General features: G+C 42.4%; 1 pseudogene; it reads right to left on the reverse strand.

Moving 5' to 3' along the window:
• Positions 1-8,043: 8,043 nt before the first annotated feature.
• Positions 8,044-8,161, reverse strand: LOC133793007 (5S ribosomal RNA; annotated as a pseudogene).
• Between the last annotated feature and the right edge of the window lie 257 nt (positions 8,162-8,418).

An 8,418-nucleotide genomic window follows, 5' to 3' on the forward strand; every position in this document is an offset into this window, starting at 1 on the left:
ATGGACTTTTGCAGTATGGGGCATTGATCTGGTCGGGAAATTACCCAAAGGAAAAGGAGGAGTACAGTTTGCAGTAGTTGCTGTGGATTATTTCACCAAGTGGACCGAAGTTGAACCACTAGCAAAGATCACCTCAAAGAAAGTGTTAGATTTTGTAGTTAAGAATTTAATATGTCGCTATGGTCTGCCCAAGAAGATAGTCTCTGACAACGGTACTCAGTTCGATAGCGACTTGTTTACCGATTTCTGCACTAGGCATGGCATTAAAAAAAGTTTCTCCTCGATAGCTCATCCGCAAGCTAATTGGCAGGTTGAAGCCGTAAATAAGACTTTAAAGGATACTCTAAAAAAACTTCTAGAACGAGCTAAGGGTGCTTGGGCGGAAGAATTGACAGAAGTCCTTTGGTCATATAGGACTACTGCTCGGACAGCAACTGGGCATACCCCTTTTTCCTTGGCATATGGATATGAGCCATGTTGCCTGTCGAACTAGACCCACCATCTCATAGGAGAACCACGTATGACCAGGAGGAGAATCACCAGTTGCTAGCTGAATCTTTAGATTTTCTTGAAGAAAGATGAGAAAAAGAAAACTTGAGAGTTGCTGCCCATTAGCAAAAAGTGGCCCGCTATTTTAATTCCAAAGTTAAAGATCGAAAGTTCCAGGTCGAAGATTTGGTCCTCAGAAAAGTGTTCATCAGAGACCTGACAACTGGAGTGCTAGGACCAAATTGGGAGGGACCGTATCAGATTGAGCAAGTCTTACCACCCAGCACTTACAAACTTTCTCGATTAAATGGAGAGCTGATCAGGAACTATTGGAATGGCAAGCACTTGAGGAAATATTATTAATAAATACTGCTTACAGAGTAGTAGCTTAGTTTCAAGTGTTTAACTTTTTATTTAAGTTTGTTTGTGAACTGGCTATTTGCTAACCAGTCATTTTATTTTTGAACAATTTTATTTTGTTTGAGACTCGTAATTAAGACGCTTTGTCCTTTTTTTTTACGAGTAATAAAAGAGATCACGTGCAGCGCGGTCGAATCTTGCTACAAATTTTTCATATGTGTTGATTATTCTTACTTTGGCAGTGTTCAACTGTCAGTGCATCTTAAAACAAAAAAGGTTTTCTGGAGGAAAGACCGGGCGGTGTTCAACTGGTCGGTATCCATCAAATGAATGACCAACGTTTAAATAGTCGCATGTTTTTGCAGTGTTTAACTGCTAAAATATCCTCTTTATAATCAATGTGTTTCACAAGTAATAACTGCTCTGAAAAATTCGGTCAAGTACCAAGTGATCAAGGATTTTTCAACCCTCAATCACTTGGGGGGCACATAGGGTATACTGGTATACAATTCAACACAAGCAATAAGAACACGAGCAAAGATATTTGTTTTCAGGCTGACTTGTAAATTTTTGAAGTCAAAAGGGTCGTTAAGCTAACTTATTTTACAAAGCTTAAGTAACTTGGGCCATTTCAAAATTTTAAGTTAAGAACAACTATTCGTGTGTAAACAAAACGCTATGCTCATAAAATGTTAGAGCAATAAGAATGTGAGAAAGCATGCTTAGTAGTAACTTATGAAATGTTTAGAATTTCTAAGTTAGAAAACTAAGTACTCATATGAAAATATAAGGCATCTATGTAATAAAACTTTTTAAATGACTCAAGTCTAAAAAAATGAAGTGTTCATGCCAATAGCTTGGCCATACGAGCAAAGTACAAGAGCAAAATATAAAATAAATGTCTACTAGTCGGGTAAGGAGTTCTCTGGTCAAATAGAAACTCATTGGTCGGCTATGGGGCTCCCTGGTCAGATTGTCACTCAAGTTGATCAACACCATCCTCAACATCAGTGACTTCTTTCGGTCGGAACGATAACGTGGGAGAAAAAGGTGTAACACCAGCAGGATTAGCTGCCTCCTCAGTGGCCTTTGCCTCGCATTTGGCAAGTTCTTCTGCCTTGGCCTCCTCTGTGAGGAAGTCGAGGTTGAGAGGTTTGTTCAACTACCATACCTGGTAGAAGCAGTTGAAACAAATCTCCTCGTAGCGAGCGAGATCAGCTTCCTTCTCTCGCTTCAGCTTCTTGTTCTCACGAGTCAATTTTTCTACCTGATCAGTCAACGTCCTGTTAATTTGAAGTTGCTTCTGGTTTTCGTCAGCCAGCTCCCTAAGAGATCCATCCCACTCAGCAATGGTTTTCTCCACCTACTCAACCTCGGATCTAAGATCCTTTTAAGAAGAAGTTAAAGTTTCTACTTTGGTTTGGGCTTCCACCAGCTGATCATTCAAGACCTTGATTAACTCCTTGTAGTCCACTGCTCAGTGCTGTGCATGGCTGATTGTAATGAGAGACTGAAGTGGAAAACTGAAAGTTACTACAACTAAAAGCAAATAATAACAAACTTGGATGTCTTATGATAAAATACTTACATTCATCAGTTGGGCCAGCCCCCTTTGCAGGACAACTTCAACACTGAGCCGAGGCAGGGATTCAAAGCTTTGAATTGTTGAAGCATCGTGAAGAGTTTGCTCAAACAATTCTTTCCCGATGTTGCCAGCGATGCGAAGGGGCTCACTTAAGCCAGTCGAGCGAGTGGGGGTTAAACTCGCAGAGGGAGAAATTGATGAGGGGGTCAGCTGCGGAATCGTGATGGGCAGCTCGGGTTGTCTTCCTTGGCTGGTCGGGGTTGTCCTTGGGACTTTGTTTGGAGGAGTTGAGCCACTTCCCTCCCCAGGTTTCCTCTTTTGGGCAAGGGTAGTGTTGAATTGTTTGAACATCTCTGAATCTGCAAAAGAGTGAACACAAGATTTGTTAGTAAAAATTGGAGCAATAGTAGATAAATATTTTTATTACTACCAGACAACTCTATAGATTCCGTATAACCAAATTATTTATAACGAAACATCAAACTATGACTACTGAACCTGAGTTTAAGATTTGGTCAAGAAAGTCGTTCTCTTCATCAGATGACGAGCTGAAGTCCCTATGAAGCTGAATGGTCTTTCCTTTCCCAGGCTGTGTGGGAGCGACACGTCTACATTGATCTTCTGGCAGGGGTTCCCTAATGATAAGGTCACCTGGTCTACGAGAGTAGGGAGACGGTTCGGGAGAAAACTGATTGGTCACTACTTCAGTGTCAGCATTGGACTGGTCAGTTGCATTCGCTTCCTCAGTAGTACTTTCTCCTATGATGTTCTGGTTGCTTGGTAACAACCCTACCATCTGAAGATTGTCCACGTTAACCAACTCTTTACATTCTTCTCCTTGGTGGACATGTTAGCCAGTTCTTCTGCTCGGGAACACATTTCCTTGATAGGCAGGGGCTGGTGAAATGGACCTGCATGTGTAAAGGCTAATTTGTTGGCTTTGATATCTGAAATCAGAAAATACTCTGTATAGTATTTTTCGGGATTTGATTTATGAGCAATACCATGGAGGTATTTGATCCCTTTATGCCTGTGGAATAGGTGGAAAAAACCTGTATTCTTGAGGCTTGGGTTGGTCTTGAAGTCGAAGAGGTAGTGCATTTCATGAGGAGTGGGTGGATCCCAACCTTGCAGGAAGTATAGAATGTATAAGGTGGATAATGCCTGAATCCCATTGGGAGCAATCTGGAAAGGAGAGACGTTGAAATAATCCGCTACTGACCGAAAGAAAGGATGCAACAGAATGGTAGCTCTTGCGAATACGTGGTATTTGGACCATGCACAGTAAGGTCCACCAGGCTTGTTGGCTCTCTAATGAGGACGCGGGCATATCACGTTAACCCCTTTTAGGCCCAAAGCTTGAATGTGTTTTTCAAACATGCAGGGGTTAAGTTTTGAGGGATTGGCTATAAACCAGGAGGGCGTTTCTTCTCTATCTTTTCTTGGTTTTTGAACGGCTAATTGTTGGATCTCGGTGGTAAATTTCTGAATGATTTTTCTCCGAGGTTTACTGGATTTTTGTGTCTGGCAAGGCGGTCTTGAAGAAGCCGCAGTTTGAACTTCGCTACGTTCCACTACCTTCTGTGTAGCTCTGCGAGCCACCTGAGGGTCTTGGTCCTGAGGAAGTCGATTGGATTTCTTCACCCTCATTTTTCGATGTTCAGCCTGTTGATTGAGAAACTGTTCATCATGATGGAAATGTAATGCTGACCGGGGAAGGATTTTCTTGAGGCGGCGAAGGCGATCTTCGGGGGTACGACTGCTAGAAGACTTGGATGAAGAGTCACTACTTTGAGGAGTATCGCTTGATTTCGGAATTGAAGTGTCAGAGTTTGTATGGTTGTCACCTCTCCTGTAGTCGAAGCAATTCATCTTCAAAAAATAAATTATGGGGAGGTGAGTAACCAAAAAAATATAAATCAATTAGTTCAAAATGAAAATATTTATTTTTACTGCTCAGAAAATATTTATCTGGGTAGTAAAAATATAGCATGTATGAGGGAAACATAAAGTTTGATGCCCAAAATATGCATGCACATATCGGCTAGGGCCGTGTCATCTGAGCGGCTTGGCATGCGCGCATCCAAAGATGCTGAGGAGTTGCTGCAGGGTGCCGAGGAGTTAGGCCTGTTGTCCGATCGGGTGGCGTGTGGTGCCCGAGCGGCTGGGTGTGCCATACGATCGGCTGTGTGCACATCCAGGCAGTTGAATGGTGTCCGAGCTGAGGTGTGCATCTGAAGAGTTGTAGCAGGTGCACATGGTGTCCGAGCAGATGCGCATGGTGTTAGAGCAGGTGTGCATAGTGTCTGGGCAGATGGTGATGGATGATCGGGTAGTGGTGTATGCGCGTGTCCGAGTAGTGAGTGCCGAGGTGTTGCTGACACATATCCGAGAAGCTGGGCCCTTTGTCCGAGCGGTTGGTGGTGCACTCGAGGAGCTGCATCAAGCTTGCATCTAAAGGGCTACGCTTTGATTCCGAGGAGTAGTTGAAAGCTGGTCCGAGCGGCTGGGCATTGCTTCTGATCGGGTAGGTGGTGTCCGAGTAGATGGGGGTGCGCATCCGTTGTGTCCGATCGACACAAGTTGGTTCGAGTGGCTGGCATCGTCTCTGATCGGCTAGGTGATGTCGTCAATGATTTAAAAAAAATATGGCCGAGCAGCCATATATGTGAATCCCTAGCATGCTAATTCTGAGAGGCTAGTTAAGGGACACTATCTAAATCCCAAAGGGAATTGATACAAACACCTTTTCCTCACTCAAAGTACACTACAACAAGATCAAAATATGGGATTTGAAAGGTTTATGAAGTTCTAAGGATCCTATTTGTTCATCAAATACCCATAAACCCAAATGTGCAATTTGGGATGAAAAATTAATTTTTCTTCAAATTTCCATGAAATTGAAGACAAAGTTGATTTACCCATAGCCTAAACTACATCAAAACAGCAACAATATGCATCATTCATCAAAGAGTCATACACAAATTCAAGGGGGTATATTAAATGGGGGTTTCGGCCTACAAGTTTTTTTCTTTAAGCTTTGAGAAAAAAAAACACATAAATGGAGATGAGAAAGAAGAGCTTACCCAAATGTGTTGATTTCTTGAGGAACCCTTGGATTTTCTTGGAGAAAATTGGAGCCTTCCTTGGAGTTTTGGAGGTTTTTGGCCAAGAGATGGAGGGGCTTTGAGAGGTCATGGTCAAGAGAGAATGAAGAGGTTTGGGAGCCTTTTGGTTTTCTTTTTTGCTTGTGAGTTGTGAGCACACTTATGGGTCTATTTAAAGGGAAAAGTGGAAATGGTCACTTATTATTAGATTCTTGGAATTTTCTTGGGTATATTGTCTCCCCCATGTTTGGGAGCAGTTAATTATTGTGATTGTGGTCTGGTAAGACGTCGTGGTGGTTTGGTTACAAAGGCGGGAAAATGTGTACAACCAGTTTTTCTTATCATCCGTTGTTGGAGAAGAAAGTTTATCATATGAGTATACCATATGATAAACTTGGGGGGCAAATGTTATCCCCAAAATTTGAAAATGATGACGTGGCAATAGAAGTGACAAATGGCAAGGAATGGCTGAGTCAGAGGGTTTAGATTAGTCTGGCGATGTTACTGACATGGAAATTGCTTATCTGACTTAGGAGTGATCTGCCCGACCTGGTAGAGTTTCTGCCAGACTGGTGGAGATTTTTGACTGACCAGTCAGGTGTTTGTCCGACTAGTCAAGTGCTTGGTCGACCGGTCAGGTGTTTTTTTGACCAGTCAGGTGCTTGTCTGACCAGTCAAGTGTCATGACCGACTAGTCAAGTGCTTGGCCGACCATTTAAGTTTTTGGCCGACCAGTCAAGTGTTTGGCTGACCGGTGAGGTGTTTGGCCGACCGGTCAGGTGTTTTGGCCGACCAGTTTCTCTCCAAGAAGTGACGCCGACTTACTGAATAGATTATTGTTATGCAAGCGAAATTCCAGCAACGACTTAGACTAGAATCAGTCATGCCTGCGCAGGAATCTCTCAGATTATCCCAAAGAAGTCGTGTATTGTTGTATTTTAAATATTATTATTAACTAAATATTGTGAGGGTAATAGAAAGATCCCAATTATGAGGGATTTTTCAGTTGTACGATCCTGGGCCTATAAATACAAAGCTCATGGCATCATTGATGGGATTCAGATTTTGATTTTCCTAAGAGATTTTTGGTATTTTGAGAGAAGTATTGTATTCTTTTCATCTGCACTGAAGAAACTCAGTTGAATCAGGTTCATCTGATCTTGAGTGTAGATTTATAATCATAACTCTAAGTGGACTAGGCTATTACCAACACATTGGGGCTGAACAACTATAAATATTATATGTGTCGTATTTTTCTCTTGACGGTTTATTGTAGTTTTGACGTCTACACGTCGTTCGCAAAATCTGTGGTCAACAGTTTCCAAATTAATCGAGTTCTTGTTAATCGATTTTTCGGCTGCATACAACGTGATTTTGGGTTGACCTGCGTTGATGGCATTTGAAGCCATAACCTCTATCCACCAGCTGGCAATGAAATTCCCCTCAGCTGCGGGAATATGCACAGTTAGAGGCGATCAACTCGCTACCGGGGAATGCTATAGTAGTTCTATGAAGGGAAAATCACAACCCGGGCAGCAAGCGATGGTCATAAATGACAGAGATAAGGAGTACCAGGAAGTAGAAGTTACTCACGAGATGGAAGAACATTAGCAAAAAGAGGATAGTGAGGCCACCCAACGCGAAGACATTGACCCACAGATAGGCGAAGACAGATTAGAGCTCAAAGCCATAGAATAGCTCAAGGAAGTAAACATTGACCCCAAAGAAGCTTCAAGAGTCGTAAAGATTGGAAAGAACCTTGACGACAAAAGGAAGGAGCTGGTTGATTTCTTACAGAAAAACCCAGACTTCATTGCATGGTCGCATGAAGATATGGTGGGAATAAGTCTGAATATAATAATTCCTACCTTAAATTTGGACAAGAATGTTCCTGCAAAATCCCAAAAATGGAGACGTTTGGGAACGATCGAAGCTGAATCCCTTGAGGAAGAAGTAGCTCAGTTATTAAAATGCAGGTTTATCCAGGAAGCAAAATACCCGATCTAGGTTGCCAATCCCGTGCTGGTCCCGAAGCCGAACGGGAAGTGGAGAACCTATATCGACTTCTCTGATATAAATAAAGCTTGTCTCAAGGACTGTTTCCCACTACCAAGGATTGACCAGTTGGTAGATGCCACGGCAGGTCACCAGCTCATGTCCTTAATGGACGCATATTCTGGATATAATCATATCGGAATGAACCCGACGGACCAGGAGCATACTAGTTTCATGACCGAACATAACATATATTGCTACAAAGTTATGCCATTCAGGATGAAAAATGTTGGGGCTACGTACCAACGCTTGGTCAAAAAAATGTTCGCTAACCAGATTAGGAGAAATATAGAGGTGTATGTCGATGACATGCTTGTCAAGTCAAAGACTATAAATAACCATGTATCTGACCTGGAAGAGTGTTTCGGAATATTAAGGAAATATGAGATGAAGCTGAATCCTCAGAAATGCACCTTCGGGGTGGCAATTGGAAAGTTCCTTGGCTTCATAGTAAACACGAGGACTTCCCAGAAGGTCACCAATCCTAATACTACTCTCACCCAAGCACGGTTAACTACAGAGTTCTGATGGGATCTGGTATATTAGTGATGGCAAGATCGCACCCTGAAAAAATCATATCGTTATTTGAAATGCCTTCGTCTAGGTCTCGTAAAGAAGTTCAAAGCCTAACTGGAAGGGTGGCAACTTTGAATCGGTTCATTTTGAAATCCACTGACAAATGTCTCCCATTCTACAACTTTCTCAGAGGAAACAAGAAATTTGAGTGGACCGAGGAGTGCGAACAAGCGTTCCACAATCTAAAAACGCACCTGGTCGAGCCCCCGGTATTATCTAAACCTATGTCTGGAGAATCTCTGTTCC

The sequence above is a fragment of the Humulus lupulus genome, chromosome 7 (assembly GCF_963169125.1).
Source record: "Humulus lupulus chromosome 7, drHumLupu1.1, whole genome shotgun sequence".
Lineage (NCBI taxonomy): Eukaryota > Viridiplantae > Streptophyta > Magnoliopsida > Rosales > Cannabaceae > Humulus > Humulus lupulus.